The following is a 15,825-nucleotide window of genomic DNA, read 5'->3' as shown; positions in this document are numbered from 1 at the left end:
TAACCTGCGGCAAGCTACGTTTACCATCTTCAATGAGATCTTCTTTTCCCTTTCTACATAAAGATTTCCCTTCTCCAATTTCTATCCATCACAGATTAAAATTGATGTTGGAAGCCAAACTTTGATTTATGAACCAACTCATAATCATCTGTCATTTCTGATGTTAAATTTGCAGTCTTAACTCTCTGCTCTTCCACATGGGTTCTCATACCTCAGGAAGTGAATTTTTGATTTGTCCAAAATACTTTTCTCTCGATGAGCGTCACATGTTTGGTCTATTTTCAATACCCTTCACCACCTATCAAAATAATTTGATCCTCTCAAACTCTATGTACGTTTGACCCCAGGTTCCCTCCTTGGATTCCTAAAGTGTTGTCTGTAGCGTTCTGATTCTAACTCATATACACTTAAGATAGATTTTTCCTTCTGCTAGGGCCATCCTCTCCTTTGCTTTTTGTTCTGCCAGGCTGTTCTTCATTTTTCTTTTTTCCCTGCCCATTGCCTCTGAGTCAAGTTGCTTTATTTGCAATTGCATTTCAGCCATTTCCAATTATTCTGTTTGTGTTGCTGGCAATTTTAAGTGTAGATTTTATTTTGCTACAATTCTCTCCCTTTTCCTCATAGACACAGGCAATTCCAACTTCAACTTGTTTGCCAATTCTGAAAATTTTGCCTGGCTCAATTTCTGTAAAACACCCAAAGTGACTTCTTCCTCCCGCAGAAACTCTTAACAACTGAAATAGTCATTGCTACTCAAGGCACACCCTGTTTAAATCCAACACCCAAAATAAAAAAAAACACACAACACTCACTGCCTGTGAGTCCAAAAATCCTAAACCCAATCCAGAATTAGAGAACTTAATACTGACAAGAACCCCCAATTTTATATGCACCAATCTAAACCCTCTCAAAATATATCATGAAGATAGCCTAGACCCTAACGTTTTCTAACGTTTTATTATTTTAACAGTAAGTGTAAGGCAATGCATTTCAGATACAATTTGTTTGATTAAACTACTCAACGTTAAGCAAAACACACTTTATTTTTACACTACGGTCAAATACAGACAAAATAAAAATAAGAGAATTAGCTTAACTGTAACTCTATCGAAATGCTTAACAAAATAATATATATAAACTGCTACTAGTTAACTGTTCCAATATGGTAACATCCCATAAACACACCCTTGGCAAGGGCAAATTCAGTAAAATAGATTTGTCTCACATGTAATTCTAGATATAACAGAGAGAGGAATAAGAGCTTCCACATCCAGCTTTAAGACCCCAGCAACTGCTGAAAGTTAAAACTAGAAATTCTGGTACTGTGGGAGCTTTACCCCACCTGTTCAGACAGCTTCTATTGTTCCAATATTTAAAAAAAACAAGCCCCACAAGCTGTGTCAACCCTTCATCATAAAACAATATGACAAAATACACCGCTTAAAGTCACAGTATCATCAAACATGTACATGTCCAAATTTTTTTTAAAATCTTGTAATTGAAATCATGGACGGCACGGTGGCACAGTGGTTAGCACTGCTGCCTCACAGTGCCAGAGACCTGGGTTCAATTCCCGCCTCAGGCAACTGTCTGTGTGGAGTTTGCACAATTCTCCGCGTGTCTGCGTGGGTTTCCTCTGGGTGCTCCAGTTTCCTCCCACAGTCCAAAAATAAAGTTAAAAATCACACAACACCAGGTTATAGTCCAAGGTTTAATTGGAAGCAGACTTGCTTTCGGAGCGACGCTCCTTCATCAGGTGATTGTGGAGGGCTCGATTGTAACACAGAATTTATAGCAAAAATTTGCAGTGTGATGTAACTGAAATTATACATTGAAAAACTGATTGTCTGTTAAGCCTTTCATCTGTTAGAATACAGTGATAGTTTCACTTCTTTCATGTGTAAATCACAAACCCTTTTTTTTAAAAGTTGCATTCTCAGGTTAGCTATTAACAATGGTGATAGCTAGACAATATTTTGAAGGTGTTAGCCCCCTGTGTTCTCTGTCTATGACCTGATGTTTAAATTGATTCTAATCTAAAAAGTGAGATAACAGAGTTTTACATAAATTCATGCAGTTTTTGAGCTCAGAGTTCTACATGAATGTATGCAGTTTTTGAGCAAGGTGCAATGTAACACTGCAAGTACAAATTCACCACACAAAATATATGTGTGCATGTGGGTCTTTGTCTCTGTGTGTGTCTGTCTGGGGTGGGGGTTGTGAGTGTGAGAAAGTGTGTGTGTAGTGAGTGTAGAGTGTCTTAGGTTTGTGAGGGGGTGCATGTGTGGGAGTGTGTGTCTCTATAAGGCTGTGTGTGGGTGTCTGTGTGCGTGTCTGTGTGTACCTGTGTCCGTGTGTATGTGTAGGAATATCTGTGTGTGTGTGTGTAGTGCAATGGCGATCACCTGTAATGTGACATGAACCCAAGGTCCCGGTTGAGGCCCTCCGTTTGGGTACCAAACTTAGCTATCAGCCTCTGCTCGGCCACTTTCCTCTGCTGCCTGTCCCGAAGTCCACCTTGGAGGATGGTCACCTGAAGGTCCGAGGCTGAATGTCCTGGACCACTGAAGTGTTCCCCAACTGGGAGGGAACCCTCCTGTCTGTTGATTGTTGTGCGGTGCCCATTCATCCGTTGTCGTAGCCTTTGCTCGGTTTACCCAATGTACCATGCCTCTAGGCATCCTTGCCTGCAATGTACAAGGTAGACAACTTTGGCTGAGTCACATGAGTACCTGCCATGTACAAGGTGGGAGATGTTCCCATGCGTAATAGTGGTATCTCCGAATCAGTCCAAAAATGTGCAGGTTAGGTGAATTGGCCATGCTAAATTGCCCGAAGTGTTAGGTGAAGGGGTAAATGTAGGGGAATGAGTCTGGGTGGGTTGCGCTTCGGCAGGTCGGTGTGGACTTGTTGGGCCAAAGGGTCTGTTTCCACACTGTAAGTAATCTAATCTAATCATGCCTACCATGTCTTCTGGCCATTTGCTCCATATGCACACCACACTCTGCATGAAAAAGATGCTCCTCAGGTCTCTTATAAATCTTTCCCCTCTACCTTAAACCTATGCCATCAAGTTTTAGACTCCCCTACCCTGGGGAAAAGACTTTGGGTATTCACCTTATGTATTCCTCTCATGATTTTACAAACCTTTTATAAAGCCCCCACCCCTCAGCCTCCTATGCTCCAGGGATAAACATCCAGGCATATCCAGCATCTCCCTGTAACTCAAACCCTCTAGTCCTGGCAACATCCTTGTGAATCTTCTGTATACCCTTTTCAGCTTAAGAACATCCTTCCTATAATAGGACGACCAGAATTGTGTGCATAATATTTAAAATGTCTTTTAGACATCTTGTACAGCTGTTAACCTTATGTCCCAACTTGTCTACTCTATGTTCTGACCAATGAAGTCAAGTGTGCCAAAGCTCTTCTTCATCACCTTTTCTATCTATGACGCCACTTTCAAGGAACTATGTACCGGGATCCCCAAGTCTCTTTGTTTGGCAACACTTCCCACGACTCTACCAGTCAGCAGTTAAGCTTGCGGTGTGGTGCACTGTCACACTGGAAACCAGCAGTGGAAGTGATATATATGAAGACATAGAGCCCCATATTTGCAGACAGGAGGAACATGCATATATTTAGTTTTCCGGAAGGCATTTGGTAAGGTGACACATCAACAGGTATTCGTGAAAATAAAAGCTTATCGTATAGGGGGTGACACATCAGTATGGAAAGAAGATTGGCTTACTAACATGAGGCAGAGAATGGGTCTTTTTCAGGTTGGCAGGATGTCACATGTTGTGAACCACAAGGGTCGGTGCTGGGGCCCCAAAGATTTACAAATTATGGAAGTAATTTGAATGAAGGTATGGTAGTAATGCTTGCAGATGACACAAAGATAGGAAGAAAGGTGAGTTGTGAAGAGGACATAAGGAGCATACGAGGTTAAGTGATTGGGTAAAGATCTGACAAGTGGAGTATAATGTGGGAAAATGAGAAATTGCTCATTTTGCTCATCATGGTGAGGGGTTGTCGAGGTTTGAATGCAGAGAATATTTTTTAATTCACTTTTGGGACGTAGACATTGATGGCTGGCCAGCATTTATTACCCTCCCTAGCTGCCTTTGAGAAACAGGGAGTGAGCTGCTTTCTTCAATCTCTGCAGTCCACAAGCTGTAGGTTGACCCACAACGCTCTTAGAGAGAGAGAGTTCCAGGATGTGAACCCAGTGACAGTGAAGGAATGGTGATATATTTCCAAGTTGAAATGGTGAGCGGCTTGGAGGGGAGCTTATAGGCAATGGTACCTTCCAGATGGAAGTGATTGTGGGTTTAGAAGTTGTGGGCTCAAGATCCTTAGTGAATTTCTCCAATGCATCTTGTAGGTAGAGTACACTGCTGCTCAGTGACTGTTGGACTGATCTCCAACAACCACAACTATATTCCTATGTGCCAGGTATGACTCCAACCAATGTAGAATTTACCCCCAATACCAGTGAATGATTGTGGATGCGGTGCCAATCAAGCAGGCTGCCTTGTAATGGATGGTGTCAAGCTTTTTGAGTGTTGTAGGAGCTGTACCCATCCAAACAAGGAGAGGAAGTATTTCATCATACTTTTGATTTGTACCTTATAGATGTTGGAGAGGCTCTGTGAAGACAGGAAGTTAGTTACTCGCCACAGTATTCGTAGCCTCTGACCTGGTGTTATAACTATTGTGTTCATATTGCAAGTCCAATTGAGTTTCTGGTCAACGGTAACACTGAGGGTGTTGATAGTGGGGATTCAGTGATGATAACATCATTGAATGTCAATGGGTGATTGGATTGTCTCTTAATGAAGATGGTCATTTGTGTGGCGGAAATGTTACTTGTCAGACCAAGCCTGGATATTGTCCAGATCTTGTTGCATTTGAACGCAGACTGTTTCAGTATCCTAGAAGTTGCAAATTATGCAGAACATTGTGCAATCATCTGCAAATATCCGCACTTTATGATGGAGGGAAGGTCATTGATGATACAGCTTGTGCATGGGACACTACTCTGAAAAACTCCTGCAAAGATGTTCTGGCATTGAGATGACTGATTTCCAACAACCACAACTGTGTTCCTATGTGCCAAGTATGACTCCAACCAGTGGAGAGTTTGCCCCCAATACCGATTTTGATTGGCACCTTAACACCAGACTCAGTCGAATGTGGCCTTGATGTCAAGGACCCTCACGACACCTCTGGAGTTCAGCTCTTTTGTCTATGTTTGAACCAAGGCTGTAATAAGGTCAGGAGATGAGTTTCCCTGGCGGATTCAAAACTGAGCATCATTTTGCAGGTTATTGCTGAGCAGGTGCTGCTTAGTTGCACAGTTGATGACACCTTCCATCCCTTTTCTAATGATTGAGAGTAGACTGATAGTGTGGTTGTTGGCCAGGTTGGAATTATCCTGCTTTCCACATTGTCCGCTTGATGTTGTAGCTATGCTGAAATTAGCACGGGGAGTGGCAAATTCTGGATGAAAAGTCTTCAGTACTATTGCTGGAATGTTGACAGGGCCCTTAGCCTTTTCAATATTCAGTGCCTTCAAACATTTCTTGACATCATGTGGAGTGAATCAAATTGGCTGAATCTGGAATGCTGGGGACCACTGGAGAATGCCGAGATGGATCACCCATCTGGCACTTCTGGCTGAAGATTGATGTGATTGCTTCAGCCTTATCTTTTGCACTGATGTGTTGGGCTCTTTCAGCATTGAGTATAGGAATATTTGTGGAGCCACCCTTCTGTAATGAGTTGCTTAATTGCCCATCATTATTCATGACTGGGTGTGGCAGGACTTAGATGATCCATTGGTTGTGGGATCACTTAGCCCTTTCTTTCATTGGCTGCTTATGCGTTTATTATGTAAGTAGCCTTGTTTGGTACCTTCACCAGGTTGATACCTCATTTTTATGTATACCTGGTGCTGTTCCTGACTTTGTCCTCCTGCATGCTCCCCTGACTTGGTAGTAATAGTTGTGTGGGAGATATGCCTGGTCGTGAGGTTGCAAATTGTGCTGCAGTTCAATTTTGCTGCTGTTGATGGCGCACAACACCTCATGGAAGCCCAGTTCTAAGTTGCTAGGTACGTTTGAAGCCAGTCTCATTCAGCACAGTATTATTCCACATTCCACAACACGGTGGAAGGTATTATCAATGTGAAGGCAGGACATTGTCTCCAGAAGGACCATGCAGTGGTCACTCTTGCCAATCCTATCACGGGTAGATGCACCTGCAGCTGGGGATTGATAAGGATGACATCAAGTATGTTTTTCCCCTGTGTTGGATCCCTCACCACCTCCTGCAGATCTACTCTAGATTAGATTACATTACAGTGTGGAAACAGGCCCTTCGGCCCAACAAGTCCACACTGACCCGCCAAAGCGCAACCCACCCATGCCCCTACATTTACCCCTTACCTAACACTACAGGAAATTTAACATGGCCAATTTACCTAACCTGCACATCTTTGGACTGTGGGAGGAAACCGGAGCACCCGGAGGAAACCCACGCAGGAATTGAACCAGGGTCTCAGGCGCTGTGAGGCAGCAGTGCTGACCACTGTGCCACCGTGCCGCAGGTATATCCCCCCTCGCAGGTATGTCCTTTAAGACTCCACCAGCGCAATCAAGAGCGCTGCTTATGAGCCACACTTTGTACTGGACATAGAAATCCTCAACCCAGAGTACATTTTGTGCCCTTCCCACTCTTAGTACTTCTTCCAAGTGTTGTTCATCATGGAGGAGTATTGATTCATTAGCTGAGGGAGAATGGTATGTGAGGAACAATAGGTTTCCTTGCCATTGTTTAACCTGAAGCCATGAGACTTCTTGGGGTCTGGAGTCAATGTTGAGGACTGTCAGGGCAATTCCCTCCCGACTACATACCACTGTGCTGCTACCTCTGCTGCTCCTGTCCTGCTGGTGCAGCAGGGCATATCCAAAGACAGTGATCATGGTGTCTGGGAAGTTGTCTGTCACTTATGACTCCATGAGTATGAATATGTCAGCCTGTTGGTTGACTAGTCTGTGTGACAACTAATTGGCACTAGTCCCCAGATGTTAATGAGGAGGACTTTGCAAGATCAATAGGGTTGTTTCTGCCATTGTCTTTTCTGGTGTCTAGGTCAATGTCAGATGGTTGATCTGGTTTATTTCTTTGTTGAGACTTTCTCATGATTAATATAACTGAGTGACTTGCTGGGTCATTTCAGAGGGCATTTGAGAGTCAACCACATTCCTGTAGGTCTGGAGTTACATGGTGACCAGATCCATGTGAGGATGGCACATTTCTTTCCCTGAAGGACATTAGTGAACTAGATGGGTCTTTCCAACATGTAGAATGGTTTTAGTAGAATCGTAACTGCGGAAGTTTAAAAAAGATTTTAAACACCATCTGCCATGGGTGTCCCAGTTCATGAATCTTAAAGATTAGTATGCTGACACAGCAAATAATCATGAAAACTAATCATGAAAATCTAATGTTTTCCTGCCAAGAAATTGACTAAAAGAGTAGGGTCATTATGCTTCTGTTATACATGGCATTGGTGGGGGCCACATCTGAAATTCTGCTTGTAGTATTGGTCATTGTACTCATGGGAGGATGCTAATGTGCTGGAAGTTGTGCAGAGAAAACTTGCTCGACTAATAAGTGGAATGAGTGGATTGCATTAAGAAGAAAGGCTAGACAATCTAGCCTTGCATCCTCTGCAGTTAAGATGAGTCAGAGGTGAGTTAATTAAAACAATTAAGATCCTGAGGGGACTTAATGATCAATGTTGAAACCATGTTCTCTCTTGTGGAAGAATGGAGAACTAGGAGTTTTAGTTGAAAAGCAAGGGCACTCCTATTTAAGACAGAGATGAGGAAACTTTTTTCTCAGAAGGTTATCAGTCTTTAGAATTTCCTTCCTCAAAAGGCAGTGGACGCAGGATGTTTAAAACTTTTTAAGGCAGAGGTAGACAGATTATTAATGACCAAGGGGATGAAAGATTATCAGGGATTATGCTGTAATGTAGAGTTGTGGTTAAAATAAAATCAGCTGTGATCGTGTTGAATGGCAGAGCAGGCTTGAAGGGCCAAGTGGCTAACTCCTGTTACTTGTGTGCTTGTAGGTTAGATGGGTTACTGCAACAGAAACTACCGTCATGGAAATTTATAGAAATGTAACAGCAATTTATCAAGTTAAAATAAGTCCAGGGCAATGGGACACCCCAGCCCCTGCAGTGCCCACCAACCTCTAAAGGTCTCTATCCTGCTGTAGACACCACATGCTTCTTATACTGTGATCAAAGGGAATTTATGAATTGTTGTAAGCACCTCAGTGAGATCATCTGCTGGTGTAAATTAGTTGACCTGGTACTAAATCCTGAGATGATCAGAGAGCAGAGTGTTATTGATGTCTGCTTTGTTCCACAAATCTGGACGCCACAAGTTTCTAATCAATGATAGATACTTTATTATTGGACAGCCGGCGAGAGATTCTCAATGTCCCCAAAAGTAGTATGTGCCTACTTATAGTGACACTTCTCCACGACTCCCTGCCCAACACACAAAGACAGTATTTTTTATAGGGATTAAACAAAAGGTTTCTCAGTTACATGGTCGATTGTCATTACATAAAGTAGGTAATTATGAATTTACAAAGCCCAATGAATGTAAATACTCCTGTGATAACGTGTGAATGGATTACAGGAACTGATTATCGTTTTCTTCATGATTATGTGTTCATAGGAAGAGATTAAGACAGAGAGGTTTTACCTGCTCTAAATGGGAGATTCACATACCAATGCTAAGATGGAGGGGAAGTAAGATAATGGGAGCAGGAGGCAGTTTATAACAGGGTTGTGGCCAAGGTTATCAGTCTTGTCTGGGAAGGACAAATACCACTGTCTGAAGCTGCAGAGGGATTCACATGTGTGTCTCCACTGGACTCCTCTTCCGGGATACAATCAGCCTCCCCCTTACTGAGATGTTCTGTCTATATTGTAAGAGGACAGGCTTCCAATTGATACTGCAGTGAGTTTTTTTGGCAGTGGAATATTTAAGCCTTGAGTCCCCAATGTGCCTTGAAAGAAAAGTAAAACATGGAACTGATCCTTTTGTGGCTTTCTAACTTCCTGAGTGTCTCACAGCAAGCTCTGTGGCTCTGCATCGGGACGGGATTCTCAAATCTGACTATCACACACATTCTACGCACAAAGGGTGGTATGAGTTTGGAACTCTCTTCCATAAATGGCAACGGATGCAGGATCAGTTATTAATTTTAAATCTGAGATAGATTAATGTTTGTTAACCAAAGGGTTATGGATTCTAACACAGATTAGCCAACATCTGATTGAATGGCGGAACAAGCTTGAGAGACTGAGTGTCCTACTCCTGTCCCTTTGTTCTTTTGTATGTGAAACCCTGGGTTGAAATGCAGCTGGGAATTCTCTACCCATTATCCAACACTTGATTTAGAAACCACACAAAGTACCCAACTAGATTAAAGCCTCAAACTCACTCCATGGCGTCAGATGTCAGTGTCAGCCCATCCGAAAGCTGACTTATGAAATATCTATTGTCACTTCAAGACAGATTCAGTGTATCAACATGTTGACTGTTTTCAAAACCAGGCCCCCTGGTTAATAATCTGTCTCTCTCTCTCCTCACAAAGGTTTCTACTAAGGGTTGGTCAATAACAGGATGGTATGAGGGCTGAGGAAACCCTGCAGCTTCACCCACCCAGACACGGACCACATACTCAATAAAAACTGGAAGAACTGCAGATGCTATAAATCAAAAACAAATTTAGAAGTTTCTGGAAAAGCTCAGCAGGTCTGGCAGCATCTGAAATGTTAACTTTGATTTCTCTTCACAGATGCTGCCAGACCTGCTGAGCTTCTATTTTTTGTTACTAATCACATACTCACCGGCTCCGTGATATGAATTAAATATGATGTGGAAGTGCTGGTGTTGAATTGGGGTGGACAAAGTTAAAAATCAGTCAACACTAGGTTATAGGCCAACAGATTTATTTGGATGTACTGGCTTTCAGAACACTGTCCTTCATCAGGTGACTATGGAGCAGGACCATAAGAAACAGAATTTATAGCAAAAGACTACAGTGTCATCCAACTGAAATGACATATTGAACAAATGTATCTGCAAATATAATTCTGCAAATGCAAATTCACCTCAAGGACGTATATGTGTGTGCATGCATGAGAGAGAGAGAGAGAGAGAGTGTGTGTGCATGTGTGTATGTATGTATGCACTTGTGTGTGTGTGTCTGTGAGAGAGACAGGGTAGAGTGTAGTGGGGTCACCTGTAGTCTAATGTGAACTCAAGGTCCCGGTTGAGGCTATCCTTATGGGTACTGAACTTGGCTATCAGCCTCTGCTCAGCCACTTTGCATTGTTGCGTATCCCGAAATCCGCCTTAGAGGATGGTCACCCGAAGATCCGAGACCAAGTGTTCCTGACCGCTGAAGTGTTCCCCGACTGGGAGGGAACACCCCCGTCTGGGGATTGTTGCATGGTGCACATTCATCCATTGTTGTAGCGTTTGCTTGGTCATGCAATGTACCATTACCATGCCTGGGGCATCCTGGCCTGCAGCATATGACACAGACAACATTCGCCAAGTTACATGAGTATCTGCCGCGTACATGGTCGGTGGTGTCCCCACGTGTAATGGTGGTATCCACTTCAACACTCGGACACATCTTGCAGTGGTTGCTATGACAGAGTTGTAATGGGTTGTGGCTGATGTTATTGTGAAGCCTGGGTAGTCTGCTGCGAACAATGGTCTGTTTAAGGTCTGGCAGTTGTTTAAAGGTGAGAAGTGGAGGCATAGGGAAAGCTTTGGCAAGATGCTCATCCTCATTGATAGTGTGTTGCATGACGTAGTTTCTCTGCTCCCAGGAAGTACTGGATAATGAAAGGTACCCTATCGGTTGCATCCTGTGTCTGTCTCCTCAGGAGATCATTACAGTTTCTCACTGTTGCACATCAGAACTGGTAATCAATGAGTTGAGCATCGTACCCTGTTCTTGAGAGAGCATTCTTGAGCACCTTCAGGTATCCGTCATGTTCCTCCTCATCTGAACAGATCCTGTGTATGCAGAGGGCTTGTCTGTAGGGGATGGCTGTTTTGATATGTTTAGCGAGGAAGCTAGAGAAGTGTAACATTGTGAGGTTATTTGTGAGTCTGTGGTAGAGTGAGCTACTGAGGTGCCTGCCCTTGATGGAGATATGCGTGTCCAAGAATGAGACAGATAAGTCTCATGGTAAGTCTGATGGTGGGATGAAACTTTTTGATATCACTGTGCAGTTGTTTCAGTGACTCCTCGTCATGGGTCCAGAGGATGAAAATGTCGTCAATATGTCTAGTATAAAGTGCTCATTGGAGGTCCTGTGGAGCAAAGAAGTCTTGTTCGAACCTGTGCATGAAATGTTGGCATATTGGCGTGCAGATTTGGTCCCCGTTGCTGTTCCGTGCATTTGGATGAAGAATTGGTTGTCAAAGGTGAAAACATTGTGGTTGAGGATGAAGCGGATGAGTTGTAGGATTGTGCTCGGAGATTGGCAGTTGTTGAGTACTGAGGCTGGTGCAGCAGTGCCATCATCGGGGGGAATGCTGGTGATGAGTGCTGAAATGTCCATTGTGAAGAGGAATGTTGCCAGTTCGACTATTCCGTGGGTGCTTTCTGTAAGAAATCTATAGTGTCGCAACAGAAGCTTGGGGGCCCCTGTACAATCGGTTTCAAGATGCCCTTGACATAGCCAGAGAGGTTCTCACACAGGGTCCCATTGCCTTACACGATGGGACTTCCAGGTGTGTTGGCTTCGTGTTTCTTCAGAAGGCGTGGGAGGAGAGTGCGTAGGGAACTCTGAAGGACTGGATCAAAAGTCCTGATCAATTGTTTTTGTTCATGGGTGTGTTTTTTGGTCAGATCAGCTGGTAGTGCTCCTGATTGTTCAATTGTTTGTACACTTCCTTGCAGTAGTCCGTTCTATTCTGAATGACGATGGCTCTTCCTTTATTTGCTGGTTTGATGACAATGTTGCGATTGGTTTTGAGAGTATGGATGATGTTGCGTTGTATTGTGATTGGGTGATGTTTTACTCTATCTTGTGGGTGCAGCTGATGAATCTGGCATTTACACATTTCCTGATGGCTTCGGCATACATTTGAAGCCCAGAGCAGTGACCCTCCAGAGGGGTCCAAATTGACCCTGTTATGAAGATGCGAGTATACCTTTAAGAGAGTTAAAAGCAGCAGAACTACCCGACACAGCACCAAGTGTTCTCAAAAAGGTAACAATGTAACACTGGGTCGAACAATTCGATTAGTTCATCGCTTGGAGACAAAAACAAATTTAAATCCAGCCAATCAGTTTAAATTATACCCGAAATATATCAAACTCCAATCAAGCTTGAATTGAGTATATTGGCAATCTTAAAAGCCAATGACACAATCCAATCCTCTGGAGTATAAGACCGGGGAAAATTGAACAGGTGGGGAGAACTGACAAGCCCAGCATGTAAGCAGACTACCTGAAAATAGCTCTCTAAAAGTATCTTTTCGATCAGTAACCTGTGATGCAGAAATTCCTAAGAACAAGACACAGGAAGATTCAAATAAAAGAACGAAAGCTGCCTGGTTTTGAGATAAGAAGTGTTGTTTTGTACATCTTAATTGGGAGTTTTATCAGACTATTATAGAAGGGAAGGTAACAGATGGATTAGAGTAAGGAATGGTAAATGTTAGTTATTATTCTGTTATACTTTAAGAAATAAAGTTGTTAATTTTTACCTTAAATAGTTCTTGGCCACTCAAATTTTTACAGATTTCTGCAGGGTATAAATCTTTTCTGTGTTGCTGGTTTTAAATTAAGCAGGAAGGTTTACCCCATGTTGCAACAACTCCTTCTTTGGTCAGTCCACAACAGATCTCTCTGATGACTGTTCTAGTTTGTCGGTTGGCTCATTGTGATCACTGCTGGCATCTTGGAAGAATTTCTGGAATCTCATTCATCTGATTAATCCTCCTGCTGTAAAACCAATGGGGTCCATTTCAGTGGTGGGGCAGAAATTGAACCCTCGGCTGAGGACTTCAATCTCTTCCGTGCTCCCTTCTCCTGGAAACAATGCAAAAAAACAGAGTGGTTGAGCAGAGCTAATAGCCAAGTTCGGTACCCATGAGGATGGCCTCAACTGGGATCTTGGATTCATTCCACATTACTGGTGACCTGATTACACTATACACCGTCTCGCACACACACATACACACACACACACTTACACACTCACTCTTACACACTCATGCAGCTCCTCTCTCATACAGACACATACAACCCCAAACTCATACCCACACATGCCCTCACCCCACACGCACACCCAAGCACACACCCTCTCACAGGCTGAGATTCCATCACACTCACACACACACACTTTACCAAGCATGCGTACATGCAAACACACACTCTCTCATGCACACTCACATTCACATGCACACACTCACACTCTCTCTCTCTCATGCACGCTTACACACATAAATCTATGAGGTGAATTTGCATTTGCAGAATTATATTTGCGAATACATTCTATTTTTCTCAAAAAGCACACAATCTGCAGGCAGTCAATCTATGTAATATTTTATAAATTCCACTTTGGAAATAGAACCAGTCTCAAGATTGGGATACAGACAGTCTCTAACCTCATACCTTTAATGTATTGTCTGAGTTGAGAAGTCACCTATTTTTTATAAAACTTTAAGTTATCTCGGGAATGTGACTTGAAAGACTTTCTGGGATTTACATATTAATGAACCGAAACCTGCAAGCCATTCTAAAAGATGAACGACTTGATAGCAATCTAGGTTTGTTCAATATATCAGTTCAGTTGCATGACACTGTAATTTTTTTCCCTATAAATTCTGTGTCTTATGGTCCTGTCTGTATCATGTGGATCTCAATATTGACAGTTTTGAAATGCTGATTCAAGCAGATCTGAAAGTGGAACGTGAATTGTAGCTGCCCTGATAGCTCAATGGGGACACACTTCACCTGGTTCAATGTGTGCGATGGACTTCTCTGATTGGCTCAGTGATTCCATGGAGTCACTCATATGAGGACAAATGGATGGCAGTTAAAAAGAAATAACTTTTTTCTGCTCTGTAAATTACTTTTGAAGGCAAATTATTTGTTTGTGAAATTGTTGGCTGTAAGGGGGAAAGCAAAATATATTAGCAGTCACAGGGATAAATACTTTGGTGCCAGTGACAGGAAATCAGAGAGATTTCGAAAGGGTGTAAGTGTGTGTGAAAATAGAAGGAGGAGGTGTCTGGCAGGGCATAGGTGTTGGATAGTGAATTGGGGGAGGAAGGCAAGTAGTAAGGCAGTGAGTAGGAAAAGTGCTGCATGGGAGAGGAAAAGGAGCAGGGAAAGAAACTCAGGGAAAGAGGAGCAGGAGAGAAGGTGATATCTAAGACATATATCGACTGGTACCCACTTATCTACTCTGCTGAGGAACCAAAACAACTGATACATTTGTCGTACAGGATTTCCTTTCTGTAAAAACACACTGATTTGTTCTAAGAATAATAGTACGTATTTCCAAGTGCATTTTTGAACACTTGGCTAATATCAGATTCCAACATTTTCCCAACAATTAAAGTAATTCGGGAGCTTTCTCATGGTGTAAACAGACATTAGTAATGAAATCCAACATCAATTCCAATGCACCACTGCAGCCTTAAAACATCTGTGGAATAAAGTGTTTGCAGTCCGAGACCTCAAACCCAGCACCAAGCTCATGGTCTACGCTGTGGTCAAGGTCCCGACCCTTCTGATTGCATGGACGATGCACAGCAGACACTTTAAATCTCTGGTGAATTATCACCAGCGCTGCCTTTGCAACATCCTGCAAATCCACTGGAAAGCCGGATGTGCCAAAATGAGTGTCCTCTCCAAGACAAATATCTCCAGTGTCTAGGCATGGGTCACACGTGACCAGCTGCAATGGATATGCCACACTGTCCGCACATCAAACACAAGACTCCCTAAACAAGTGTTCTACTCTGAACTCTGCAATGGTAAGCAATCACCAGGTCAGAGGAAATGCTACAAGGGCATGCTGAAAACCTCCCTAAACAAATGCAACATCCCCACCAACAAGCTTGCTGCTAATACTGAAGGACCTATATATTGGAAATCAGGGCACACTCCTTGGGCTTTAGATACGCACACTCCAACTCCATAGACATTTGGTAGCCAATACATCCCAGCCGCTACGAACCTACTTTGCTCTTCTCCAATCCATTTATAGGATGCTTCTGTTGCGCAATTGGGTAGAGTACTTGGAGATTGGGAGGCAGGAAGTTAGAAGTTGGTGTTTGTAAAGTGTTGGGGGGGTGGGGGAAGCATTGTGAGGTCTCTTTAAGCGATCATGTGATTCTACTGTGCTTCGAAATTTAAAACGGATGTCTGTGAGCTGCAGCTTGAAAGTTTGCAAGTATACAGACAGCACCCAAATTGAAACATTTGTATTGAAAGGCCATACAGTTAGCAGGCCAAGCAGCAGTTTCTACCAAGACAACAGGCTTTTGAAGTTAGCCAATCAATTTGAACAAGGTATTGAGATACCAAAAACATGTTAAATTTAAGTCTGATGGTTTTGACAACATAGGAACAATCCTATTGTAAGAAATCTTGATGTGTCATTGAGAGTGTAAAAGAAGGGGGCAGTTAGACAAAGACCCCAGAGCTAGCTGCTTTCCACCAGAGCCAACGGTCCTCAGCTCTCAG

General features: G+C 42.9%; 1 long non-coding RNA gene across 1 annotated transcript in view; it reads right to left on the bottom strand.

Moving 5' to 3' along the window:
• Positions 1 to 1,097: 1,097 nt before the first annotated feature.
• Positions 1,098 to 15,825, bottom strand: part of LOC140494411 (uncharacterized) — a 31,434-nt gene continuing 16,706 nt past the window's right edge. The window contains exons 2-3 of the long non-coding RNA XR_011963955.1: positions 12,834 to 13,158; positions 1,098 to 2,687 (exon numbers count right to left, since the gene is read on the bottom strand). This is a non-coding gene — a long non-coding RNA (uncharacterized lncRNA). The remainder of the gene's footprint in view (positions 2,688 to 12,833; positions 13,159 to 15,825) is intronic.

The sequence above is a fragment of the Chiloscyllium punctatum genome, chromosome 2, assembly GCF_047496795.1.
Source record: "Chiloscyllium punctatum isolate Juve2018m chromosome 2, sChiPun1.3, whole genome shotgun sequence".
Taxonomy (NCBI): domain Eukaryota; kingdom Metazoa; phylum Chordata; class Chondrichthyes; order Orectolobiformes; family Hemiscylliidae; genus Chiloscyllium; species Chiloscyllium punctatum.
The sequence above is the reverse complement of the archived record's forward strand: the minus strand, read 5'-3'. Positions and strand labels throughout refer to the sequence as shown.